Raw genomic sequence first — 13,660 nt, 5'->3', positions numbered from 1 at the left:
ATATTTTGTAAATAGTTAGGGGGCTGACACGCAGCCAAAATCAGTCATGGCTGTTTGATGACATAGCTTTTGACACATCCCCACCTTGACAATGTTGCTTTGTTTGTGTCAGAATCATTGCAAAGTACTTTGTTTTCCAGACGTTTGCCAAGTGACTTGAGTTATGCCTATTCTCCTTGTGTTGTTCTTTGTTAGGCATGTAGGCATTTCAAAGATGTGATATTGGCAGGTATGTGATGCTGTTCTGACATATGAAGTGGACATGGATTGTTCCAGGGAATGAAGGTCACAGACTTTAGGTGTAGGAGACCTGTGCCAAGACAGCTTGCCCAGTGATAGGATGAAGTTTAGAAGACTCTATTGGACTTGTTTCTAGATGTGTGGAGGTACTGATGCATCATGTGTGTCATCATGTGATCAGAAAATATATAGTTGTAGGCCAGAATCATGTTACTTACCCTTCATGTTGGCTAAACAGTCTTTTTGTATGACTTGTAAGTAGCTGTTGATGTGTTTGTTTTATCATTTTAACCCCTTCTGTGCCGCGGACGTAGTGGTTACGTCCTGCGGCACAGTGCTGCTGTGCCGAGGACGTAACCACTACGTCCTCTGCACACAGCCCAGAGGGAGCGCTCTCGCTCCCTCTGTGGGGTTCCCCCCCACCCCCCCAAGTCAGGGATGGAAGGGGAAGCCCTTCCCCTTCCACCCCCGACCCCCCCCAACCCCCCCTGTGACGTCAGCGCGCGAGCGCACGCTGATTAGTCACAGGGTCTCCCCCATCGCGCTGGAAGCAGAGCTTCCAGTGCGATTGAAAAAGAAATGCTTTTGCATTTCTTTTTCAATCCCATGGGGGAGGCCCCGAGAGGCTTCAAAGGGAAGGAAATGTATTTCCTTCCCTTTGAAGTCTCTCACAGGTTTCAAAAGCTGGATTGCTTGCAATCCGGCTTTTGAAACCCCACTAGACACCAGGGATTTTTTTTTTCTTCTTGAAATTGGCAAAAGGGAGCGACCCCTTGGGCAAGGGTCGCTCCCAGGGGGGCATTTTTTTAGGAAGGCCTTTTCTGCCCCCCCTGGGGGCAGATTGGCCTATTATTAGGCCGATCTGCCCCCAGGGGGGGCAGAAACCTCTAGGCACCAGGGACCATTTTTTTTTTTTTTTTTTTTTTGTGATGAATTCTTTTTTTTTAGGTGGGGAGCGATCCCTTAGGCAAGGGTCGCTCCCCTACGGGGCAATATATATTTAGGCCATTTCTGCCCCCCTTGGGGGCAGATTGGCCTATTTTGATAAGGCCAATCTGCCCCCAAGGGGGGCAGAAACCATTAGACACCAGGGAGTTTGTTTTTGCGCGCGAATGTCACGCAACAAAGCGACCCCTTTGGCAAGGGTCACTCCCAGGGGGGGCAATTTTTTGGGAAGGCCTTTTCTGCCCCCCCTGGGGGCAGATCGGCCTATTATTAGGCCGATCTGCCCCCAGGGGGGGAAGAAACCTCTAGGCGCCAGGGCAATTTTTTTTGTGTGTTTTTTTTTTTGTTCTTTTTTTTTTTTTAGAGATGGGGAGCGACCCATCAGGCAAGGGTCGCTCCCCTGGGGGGCAAATTGTATTTAGACCATTTCTGCCCCCCTGGGGGCAGATTGGCCGATTTTAGGTCAATCTGCCCCCAAGGGGGCAGAAACCACTAGGCACCGGGGATTTGTTTTTTGGCGCCAATGTCACGCAGGGGGAGCGACCCCGTAGGCAAGGGTCGCTCCCGGGGGGGGGGTTGGGGGGGCAAATTTATTTTAGGCCATTTCTGCCCCCCCGGGGGACAGATCGGCCTATTTTTAGGCCGAACTGCCCCCGGGGGGGGGGCAGAACACTCTAGGCGCCAGGGCAATTTTTTTTTTGTGTTTTTGTTTTTTTGTTGTTTCTTTTTTTAGAGATGGGGAGCGACCCATCAGGCAAGGGTCGCTCCCCTGGGGGGGCAAATTGTATTTAGACCATTTCTGCCCCCCTGGGGGCAGATTGGCCAATTTTAGGTCAATCTGCCCCCTAGGGGGCAGAAACCACTAGGCACCGGGGATTTGTTTTTTGGCGCCAATGTCACGCAGGTGGAGCGACCCCGTAGGCAAGGGTCGCTCCCGGGGGGGGGGTGTGGGGGTTGGGGGGGCAAATTTATTTTAGGCCATTTCTGCCCCCCCGGGGGACAGATCGGCCTATTATTAGGCCAAGCTGCCCCCGGGGGGGGGGCAGAACACTCTAGGCGCCAGGGCAATTTTTTTTTTTGTGTTTTTTTTTTTTGTTGTTTCTTTTTTTAGAGATGGGGAGCGACCCATCAGGCAAGGGTTGCTCCCCTGGGGGGGCAAATTGTATTTAGACCATTTCTGCCCCCCTGGGGGCAGATTGGCCAATTTTGGGTCAATCTGCCCCCAAGGGGGCAGAAACCACAAGGCACCGGGGATTTGTTTTTTGGCGCCAATGTCACGCAGGGGGAGCGACCCCGTAGGCAAGGGTCGCTCCCGGGGGGGGGGTGTGGGGGTTGGGGGGGCAAATTTATTTTAGGCCATTTCTGCCCCCCCGGGGGACAGATCGGCCTATTTTTAGGCCGAACTGCCCCCGGGGGGGGGCAGAACACTCTAGGCGCCAGGGCAATTTTTTTTTTGTGTTTTTTTTTTTGTTGTTTCTTTTTTTAGAGATGGGGAGCGACCCATCAGGCAAGGGTCGCTCCCCTGGGGGGGCAAATTGTATTTAGACCATTTCTGCCCCCCTGGGGGCAGATTGGCCAATTTTAGGTCAATCTGCCCCCTAGGGGGCAGAAACCACTAGGCACCGGGGATTTGTTTTTTGGCGCCAATGTCACGCAGGGGGAGCGACCCCGTAGGCAAGGGTCGCTCCCGGGGGGGGGTGGAGGTTGGGGGGGCAAATTTATTTTAGGCCATTTCTGCCCCCCCGGGGGACAGATCGGCCTATTATTAGGCCGAACTGCCCCCGGGGGGGGCAGAACACTCTAGGCGCCAGGGCAATTTTTTTTTTGTGTTTTTTTTTTTTGTTGTTTCTTTTTTTAGAGATGGGGAGCGACCCATCAGGCAACGGTCGCTCCCCTGGGGGGGCAAATTGTATTTAGACCATTTCTGCCCCCCTGGGGGCAGATTGGCCAATTTTAGGTCAATCTGCCCCCAAGGGGGCAGAAACCACTAGGCACCGGGGATTTGTTTTTTGGCGCCAATGTCACGCAGGGGGAGCGACCCCGTTGGCAAGGGTCGCTCCCGGGGGGGGTGGAGGTTGGGGGGGCAAATTTATTTTAGGCCATTTCTGCCCCCCCGGGGGACAGATCGGCCTATTATTAGGCCGAACTGCCCCCGGGGGGGGGCAGAACACTCTAGGCGCCAGGGCAATTTTTTTTTTGTGTTTTTTTTTTTTGTTGTTTCTTTTTTTAGAGATGGGGAGCGACCATCAGGCAAGGGTCGCTCCCCTGGGGGGGCAAATTGTATTTAGACCATTTCTGCCCCCCTGGGGGCAGATTGGCCAATTTTAGGTCAATCTGCCCCCAAGGGGGCAGAAACCACTAGGCACCGGGGATTTGTTTCTTGGCGCCAATGTCACGCAGGGGGAGCGACCCCGTAGGCAAGGGTCGCTCCCGGGGGGGTGGTGGGGGTTGGGGGGGCAAATTTATTTTAGGCCATTTCTGCCCCCCCGGGGGACAGATCGGCCTATTATTAGGCCGAACTGCCCCCGGGGGGGGGGGGGGCAGAAACCTCTAGGCGCCAGGGGAATTTTTCTTTTTTTTCTATTTTTTTTCTTTGTTTTTTTTTTTTAGAGATGGGGAGCGACCCAACAGGCAAAAGTCGCTCCCCTGGGGGACAAATTGTATTTAGGCCATTTCTGCCCCCCTTGGGGGCAGATTGGCTGAGTTTAGGTCAACCTGCCCCCAAGGGGGCAGAAACCACTAGGCACCGGGGATTTGTTTTTTGGTGCCAATGTCACGCAGGGGGAGCGACCCCGTAGGCAAGGGTCGCTCCCGGCGGGGGAGGGTGGGGGTTGGGGGGGCAAATTTATTTTAGGGCATTTCTGCCCCCCCCCCCCGGGGCCGGCTGAGCTACAGGCCAAACACCACAGGTAGGCACCTTGCAAAAAACACCTCTGTTTTCTGTGAAAAAATATGTTGTGTCCACGTTGTGTTTTGGGCCATTTCCTTTTGTGGGCGCTAGGCCTACCCACAGAAGTGATGTACCATTTTTATCGAGAGACTTAGGGGAACGCTGGGTGGAAGGAAATTTGTGGCTCCTCTCAGATTCCAGAACTTTCTGTCACCGAAATGAGAGGAAAAAGTGTTTTTTGGGCCAAATTTTGATGTTTGCAAAGGATTCTGGGTAACATAACCTGGTCAGAGCCCCGCAAGTCACCCCATCTTGGATTCCCCTGGGTTTCTAGTTTTCAAAAATGCACTGGTTTGCTAGGTTTCCTCAGGTGTCGGCTGAGCTACAGGCCAAAATCCACAGGTAGGCACTGCTTTTTATAAAAAAATGTGATGTGTCCACGTTGTGTTTTGGGCCCTTTCCTTTCGTGGGCGCTAGTCCTACCCACACAAGTGAGGTATCATTTTTATCGGGAGACTTGGGGGAACGCTGGGTAGAAGGAAATTTGTGGCTCCTCTCAGATTCCAGAACTTTCTGCCACAGAAATGTGAGTAACATGTGTATTTTTAGCCAAATTTTGAGGTTTGCAAAGGATTCTGGGTAACAGAACCTGGTCCGAGCCCCGCAAGTCACCCCTCCTTGGATTCCCCTAGGTCTCTAGTTTTCAGAAATGCACAGGTTTGGTAGGTTTCCCTAGGTGGCGGCTGAGCTAGAGGCCAAAATCTACAGGTAGTCACTTTGCTAAAAACAGCTCTGTTTTCTGTGATATGTCCACGTTGTGTTTTGGGGCATATCCTGTCGCGGGCGCTAGGCCTACCCACACAAGTGAGGTATCATTTTTATCGGGAGACGTGGGGGAACGCTGGGTGGAAGGAAATTTGTGGCTCCTCTCAGATTCCAGAACTTTCTGCCACAGAAATGTGAGGAACATGTGTTTTTTTAGCCAAATTTTGAGGTTTGCAAAGGATTCTGGGTAACAGAACCTGGTCCGAGCCCCGCAAGTCACCCCTCCTTGGATTCCCCTAGGTCTCTAGTTTTCAGAAATGCACAGGTTTGGTAGATTTCCCTAGGTGGCGGCTGAGCTAGATGCCAAAATCTACAGGTAGTCACTTTGCTAAAAACAGCTCTGTTTTCTGTGATATGTCCACGTTGTGTTTTGGGGCATATCCTGTCGCGGGCGCTAGGCCTACCCACACAAGTGAGGTATCATTTTTATCGGGAGACGTGGGGGAATGCTGGGTGGAAGGAAATTTGTGGCTACTCTCAGATTCCAGAACTTTCTGCCACAGAAATGTGAGGAACATGTGTTTTTTTAGCCAAATTTTGAGGTTTGCAAAGGATTCTGGGTAACAGAACCTGGTCCGAGCCCCGCAAGTCACCCCTCCTTGGATTCCCCTAGGTCTCTAGTTTTCAGAAATGCACAGGTTTGGTAGGTTTCCCTAGGTGGCGGCTGAGCTAGAGGCCAAAATCTACAGGTAGTCACTTTGCTAAAAACAGCTCTGTTTTCTGTGATATGTCCACGTTGTGTTTTGGGGCATATCCTGTTGCGGGCGCTAGGCCTACCCACACAAGTGAGGTATCATTTTTATCGGGAGACATGGGGGAACGCTGGGTGGAAGGAAATTTGTGGCTCCTCTCAGATTCCAGAACTTTCTGCCACAGAAATGTGAGGAACATGTGTTTTTTTAGCCAAATTTTGAGGTTTGCAAAGGATTCTGGGTAACAGAACCTGGTCCGAGCCCCGCAAGTCACCCCTCCTTGGATTCCCCTAGGTCTCTAGTTTTCAGAAATGCACAGGTTTGGTAGGTTTCCCTAGGTGGCGGCTGAGCTAGAGGCCAAAATCTACAGGTAGTCACTTTGCTAAAAACAGCTCTGTTTTCTGTGATATGTCCACGTTGTGTTTTGGGGCATATCCTGTCGCGGGCGCTAGGCCTACCCACACAAGTGAGGTATCATTTTTATCGGGAGACATGGGGGAACGCTGGGTGGAAGGAAATTTGTGGCTCCTCTCAGATTCCAGAACTTTCTGCCACAGAAATGTGAGGAACATGTGTTTTTTTAGCCAAATTTTGAGGTTTGCAAAGGATTCTGGGTAACAGAACCTGGTCCGAGCCCCGCAAGTCACCCCTCCTTGGATTCCCCTAGGTCTCTAGTTTTCAGAAATGCACAGGTTTGGTATGTTTCCCTAGGTGGCGGCTGAGCTAGAGGCCAAAATCTACAGGTAGTCACTTTGCTAAAAACAGCTCTGTTTTCTGTGATATGTCCACGTTGTGTTTTGGGGCATATCCTGTCGCGGGCGCTAGGCCTACCCACACAAGTGAGGTATCATTTTTATCGGGAGACGTGGGGGAACGCTGGGTGGAAGGAAATTTGTGGCTCCTCTCAGATTCCATAACTTTCTGCCACAGAAATGTGAGGAACATGTGTTTTTTTAGCCAAATTTTGAGGTTTGCAAAGGATTCTGGGTAACAGAACCTGGTCCGAGCCACACAAGTCACCCCTCCTTGGATTCCCCTAGGTCTCTAGTTTTCAGAAATGCACAGGTTTGGTAGGTTTCCCTAGGTGGCGGCTGAGCTAGAGGCCAAAATCTACAGGTAGTCACTTTGCTAAAAACAGCTCTGTTTTCTGTGATGTGTCCATGTTGTGTTTTGGGGCATATCCTGTCGCGGGTGCTAGGCCTACCCACACAAGTGAGGTACCATTTTTATCGGGAGACTTGGGGGAACATAGATTAGCAAAACAAGTACTATTGCCCCTTGTCTTTCTCTACATTTTTTCCTTCCAAATATAGGAGTGTGTGTAAAAAAGACATCTATTTGAGAAATTCCCTGTAATTCACGTGCTACTATGGTCACCCCGGAATTCAGAGATGTGCAAATAACCACTGCTCCTCAACACCTTATCTTGTGCCCTTTTTGGAAATGCAAAGGTTTTCTTGATAGCAATTTTTTACTCCTTATATTTCAGCAAATGAATTGCTGTATACCCGGTATAGAATGAAAACGCACTGCAGGGTGCAGCTCATTTATTGGCTCTGGGTTCCTCGGGTTCTTGATGAACCTACAAGCCCTATATATCCCCGCAACCAGAGGAGTCCAGCAGACGTAATGGTATATTGCTTTCGATAATCTGACATTGCAGGGAAAAGTTACAGAGTAAAACGTAGAGAAAAATTGATGGTTTTTTCACCTCAATTTCAATATTTTTCTTTTTCAGCTGTTATTTTCTGTAGGAAACCCTTGTAGGATCTACACAAATGACCCCTTGCTGAATTCATAATTTTGTCTACTTTTCAGAAATGTTTAGGTTTCTGGGATCCAGCATTGGTTTCATGACCATTCCTGTCACTGACTGGAAGGAGGCTGAAAGCACAAAAAATTGCACAAATGGGGTATGCCCCAGTAAAATGCCAAAATTGTGTTGAAAAATTGCGTTTTCTGATTCAAGTCTGCCTGTTCCTGAAAGCTGGGAAGCTGCTGAGTTTAGCACCGCAAACCCTTTGTTGATGCCATTTTCAGGGGAAAAACCACAAGCCTTCTTCTGCAGCCACTTTTTCCAATTTTTTTGAAAAAAATGAAATTTTCACTGTATTTTGGCCAATTTCTTGGCCTCCTTCAAGGGAACCCACAAAGTCTGGGTACCTCTAGAATCCCTAGGATGTTGGAAAAAAAGGACGCAAATTTGGCTTGGTTAGCTTATGTGGACAAAAAGTTATGAGGGCCTAAGCGCGAACTGCCCCAAATAGGCAAAAAAAGGCCCGGCACAGGAGGGGGAAAAGGCCTGGCAGCGAAGGGGTTAAGCCAAAGCGACTGTGCCAAATCACTGACATTTGTTTGTGTCATACTACCACATGCATAAGCACTGGAGCGTAATGACCCTGTGATTAGAAACTGTTGTACTGCCAGCTGTCTGAGCCTTGCATAATATGATGTTCGATTACTTGGTGTTTTAGGTGATTTGGCTAATGACATCAGCCACTTTAATGTTTGCCTATTCTACAGGGCAATGTCTGACAAATCCCTTCCTTCCATGGTCTGGAGGTCTGTACCTGTAAATATGTTCATTTACCCAGTATGATTCAATTATGCATGATTTGCTGTATTTAAGATATATTGACATCCTTTGTGCTGAATAATGTAATACATTTTCTTCTTTAACAAGGCACTTGTATGTATGTGTTTGTCTGGAATAGTTGTAATCCTTAGCTGGACACTGTGTACATGCAACATATCCCATCTTGAACAAGTACATTGAATCATCGAATGGTTCACATGGTATGACATATCGACATTGTAAAATGTCAAATTAAACACAGCAGACAATGAGTTAGTGGTTGTTGAAGCTACAACTAATAGAAAATATTTGTGACATGAATTAACAAAAATTGAAATATGAAGGGGTCAGTCATGGTGAATGAAATTATTGGAGTAGATGCCACATCATTGGAAGTCCAAAGTTCAGAGTACTCCTCCCATTGGAAATGGAAAGTGGTTCAGGATCAGTCAACAGAGTGAATGTGTGACACACAAAGGAGAACATTATGCAAGAATATTATTGCTGGCAGTAGTGGATATCTTACCATCCGGACCTCCTGGATTCTTGCATGGATGTCCCTGCTTACAAGGGGGGGATCAGCTGCTGCAGGGACAGGGGTGTATGTGACTTTTTGTACCTCTAGCAGGGCCTCTCTTCCTGTGTCTGCCACATATGTAGTTTGGCATGATGTACTTGCCAAATAGGATGGGGTAGATGTTGGCAGTAAAGCCCTGCTCCGTGTGGTGTTAATTTCCCTCAGCACCCCTTTTAGGGTGCTCATTTCATTATTATGGTCATCCGTTTTGTCTGTCATGACCCTCTGCAGCTGCTTAATGCCCCAGAATTCAGTCAAAACCTGGCCCATCATGCCTTTGGACTCCTGACAGACTTCCAAGATAAGGCTGATGGTCTCCTGGTCAACAGACGCACCATTGGCCTCACTCCGCTGGCCCACAGCAACTCTCCCACGCACTCTATGCCCACGAGCCTGTGCCCTTGGTACAGGGTGCCCTCTCCAACTGGGCCCTGGACCCTCAGTGTCTGGAGTGTCAAGTTGCACCTTAAGAGCCAGGACTGGGGGACACAAGATGGTGGAAACTGTGCTAGGTACACAGGTTTAGAGGCACATGGTTGCCTGTGGTGTTGAAGCAAAAGGGCTGGGAGATAACTTATTGGCCACAGTGAGACTCACTGTTGCTGTCTGACCAAGTTGCCCAGAAGGGCCAGGACCTTCCTTCCACATTCACAAGTCATCACTGAGGGATTCATCCAGGTGGGTAGAGGTAGTCTGTTGGGTGGCTTCCGGGTGCCCAGTGGGCCTCCTGACTGTTAATTCAAGGGTAATTCCAGAGTTGAGCTACCAGGTCAAGCCAGGACGTCCTAACAGCAGTGATACTCTAAGGTTCACGTGCTGCCATTACTGCCATAATGCATTGGGGTTTGGAGGTCAATATTAGACTATCACTACTCAACACCTTTGATCCTTGAACCTTAAGATCACCCCGTATTCTGAATTTTTGATAAGTGCAATGGTTCTCATTATTAGAACTGTCTTATAAAAGTGATAGTTTTAAGCAATCTGATATCAGCAGTTGGTGAACAATTTCTAACCACAGCAGTTTCTGGGGTAATTAACCCTAGGAAACTGCACCATACAACCTGAGCTGCATGCTGCTGTAAACTTTGAATTTATTCAAGTGGCATAGAAACTGCAGCTTAGGCAATTAATATTATCATTTTAACCTTCTTTTGAGTATGAGTTTACCTTGTTTAATTTAGTGTGGTTATTTATATGTAGTTGTGTTTTGTATTATTGAAATCATTTTAATTAATTGGACATTGTAATCAAAAGGTACGGATTGTTGCCGCAACCCACCAAGCAAAACTGGGGCAAAGGTTTGTACCACACAAGTCCTATAGATATGTCTAACTATTATATCTCAATCGGGCATGGATTTCTGTATATAGAAATTCATCAAGGTCCTTCAAAGGCTGCCTAAGACCCACTGTCAGGAGAAAAAGTATAACAGAGTATCATGCTCGAAAATATCTGCGGTATACCTTATCAAAGTAGCACCCTGTCCGGGATGAAATTCAAAGTGGAACGCCAATGCTACGGTATACATTGACTTTGGGTGTCCACGTCAAAGAAACGCCTTGACATCACTTACCAAAGAAAAGGCTAGAAAGCAGTCTGGGTACCCACAATGGAACAAGTCGATATCAAACCAGAAGTGACACCACTGTGAACTGTAAAACAAGGAATTAGGAGTACAGCTAAAGAAACACATGAAGAAGCAGCCTTGTTGCCAAATATAATAATTCCAGAGTGCAGCCACCACATAGCCTAAAAATCACCTACACATCAGGAGGAAAAACAGAATCTCTAAACCTGCCATGCCAGAAATGTTAGCTGCACCGCCTATAAACAGTTCAAAGATTGTAGATCAAAAGTTAGTCAACCCCATGAGAGCCTTCTAGGGAAGAGGGGATACTCCAGCATACCTGGAAGAACAGCCAGGCATAGTGGAAGTGCTCATAGGCAATACCGACAAATAATAAATTCTAATAAATACAAACTAGAAGACTTGTAAGTCTTCAGGTTACATGTGGTACCAACCTCTAATAAGTACTGATTCAACAAAAGTACATTCCACCCATCTTGAAAGTCATGAGTAGTATAAGAAGATTCATCTGTTGAAGGACGAAAAGCTGATAGATGGTGGGTGAGAAAATAAATATAGTGAACAAGCCATAGAGAACCCTTGGATAGGGGAAAACAAACAAGAAGGTTAATGCTCGAATAAACATGTGTATTAACATACATAAGCTACAAGTTAACTCCATTCGCCCTGATTGTTCATACCCTTTACCACTGATTTCACATGATGGATCCAATGGCATTCCATCTTTAAGAGTCTTGTTTTGTTGTCACCTCCTTTTGTATCTTGCTTCAGTCCTTCCACCACCTGCCAACGAATGTGTGTCCTAGCGTCTCCCTGCTCAAGGTAGTGGCAAACTAATGGTGCTCCAATGGTTCTACGGTGTTGCAAGATGTGTGCCTTCACTTTTTGCATCATTTTTCTAATATATATCTTTTGACAAGTGCACCAAATAGCATATACAACTTTTTTGCATTGCAATTAGAAAATGCATTCAAAGTATGTGGCACAGTTGTGTGAACAAAAGTTTGTTTTCTATGCACATTTGACAGGTTAGGCAGTGACCACATTCGAAATGCCCAACAGGAGATGGAAGACCTCATTGTGGCAAAGTCATTGTGGTAGGACTTATAAGTACTGCTGCTCTGACTAACCTATCCCTTAAGTTAGGATCCCTTTTGAAAGAACACAGAGGAGGATCCCTGTGTTGAATATTGGGAGCTGTAATCTGTCAGTGCTTCAACATGATCATGCGTATGACATTACTCTCTGTGTTGAAGGTACTGACAACGAGGATACTGGTTAGGTGATCCTTACGTACATACCAGGCACTCTTCCAAGATATTTCCAGTAGCCTAGTGGGATACCCCCTTTTCTCAAGTCGGGCAATGAGTAAGTTAGATTACTTAAAGTAGTCATCTTTTTTGTTACAGTTTCAATGGACCTTTAAAAGCTGACCATAAGGGAGGTTGTCTTGAAGTCCCCTCAGGTGATGACTTGAATATACTAAAAGGGAATCTCTCTCAGTGGGTTTCTGTATAGTGAAGTATATAATAACCCATTCTCGGTCTTAACTGTAAGGTCAAGGATGGCAATTTCTGATGTGCTATGTGCAGACGTGAATTGAATGTCAGATGACCAAGTGTTGATCTATCTACAAATGTTTTGGAAGATCAAGTCTGACCCTTCCCAAATCAAGAAGACATTGTCAATGTATCAATGCCACTGGATGATGATAGATTCCTAGAGATTCATGCTGTTGAACAAATATTTGTTATCAAACTCATCCATAAAGAGATTTGCTAAATCCAGGGTGAATCCTGCTCCCATTGCAACACCTTTCTTCTGATAGTAAAAGGTATCAGGGAATCTAAGATAGTTCTTCCCAAGAGCAATCTCTGTCAGATTGACCAAGAAGGGGGTAGGGATCCAATGGGGCCTGTCTCTAGTATCAAGGACGTTCTCAATAACCCACAGGGCATCCTGCTCCAGAATGTTAGTGTATGGGGCCTGGCTGTCCATTGTGCCTATCATTTGAGAGACAGGGTTGAAAGGGTTATCCTCAATTTGATTGATGAAGTTCAAGCTATCCCACACAAAGGACCTAGTGCAGGGAACAAATGGTTTCAGTAAAATAGCTACAAATTGATAGATGGGTGCAAGTAATGAACTGCAACTGGATACAGAGGGGCAACTTTGTTGCTTTTCTAGTTTTGGCTATGTGTCTTTGCAAATTTGGGATACCCCGGAATTGGTTTGTAGTATATTCAGGAACTTTTGATATGATATTTTCTAAGCTAGTTCCTATAGGTTCTTGTGAACTAGTGCTAGCTTCCATGAGGTGTTGTGATATATTTTAACTTTGATTTATGTAATATTTCGCAGGTGATTATGCTCGCTAACATTTTCTACAATTTTGTTTTTAATTGTAGCCCTTCGATAACATGCATTTGAGCAATACTTTGTACATTTCCAATATGTTTTTGTATGTATATACCATACATTCTGAAAGTTGTTGTATGTGGGTCTTTGCAACATTATATCAGTGGTTTTTAGAATTATATATTAATTATTTGTAATAAGTATGGGCTTGATTTTCAAAGGTAAGCACGTTTATGTAATTATACTATATTTTAGCATTCACAAACTACAAGTTTAATTTTACCAATAGTAATTTTATGACTGTTTGAACTCCACACATAAAAATATAGGCGTCTCCTAACTATTTATGTGTGGATTTCTGCACCTCAAACTGCGGTGTCTCTGCAGTCATTAAATTACTATTAGTAACAATAAACTCATAGTTTGTGGATACTCAAAAATAGTACACTAAGTGTAAATTTACCTCATGTACAAAAAGTACATTTTCTGACTGCGAACTAACGTATAATACCAATTTGCTATTTGGAAATTTCAAAAGATTAATGTGCTATGAGTCCAGTGTCTTAAATAGCAATTTATTAGAAGTCACTATTTAAGAATACGGGGGTTAATGTTCAAAAATGCATTTGGTAAGAGGGGTCACAATCTGCATACTGACTTATACCAAATCCACTTGTACTTTGAGAACCAATCTAGTACAAATAGGTTAGCTCACAAAATACAGAATCATAGTGGAATGAAATTTGACCTACCTCATTAATAGACATGAGATAGGTCATAAATTGTGAGCCACTATGATTAGCTACAATCACAGGGATGGTGACCTTCAGGGGTCACCAGACCACCATGTCTGTGACTACTTTGCAATAATGCAGCACTTTTCTAAGTAGCCACTCCTATTGGTTTCCTTAACCTTTTTTTCTGATTTGGGAAACCATTTCTGAATCATTAAATAGCTATAGTACGT

This window comes from Pleurodeles waltl, chromosome 2_2 (genome assembly GCF_031143425.1).
Source record: "Pleurodeles waltl isolate 20211129_DDA chromosome 2_2, aPleWal1.hap1.20221129, whole genome shotgun sequence".
Classification (NCBI taxonomy): domain Eukaryota; kingdom Metazoa; phylum Chordata; class Amphibia; order Caudata; family Salamandridae; genus Pleurodeles; species Pleurodeles waltl.
Note: the sequence above shows the minus strand (reverse complement) of the source record.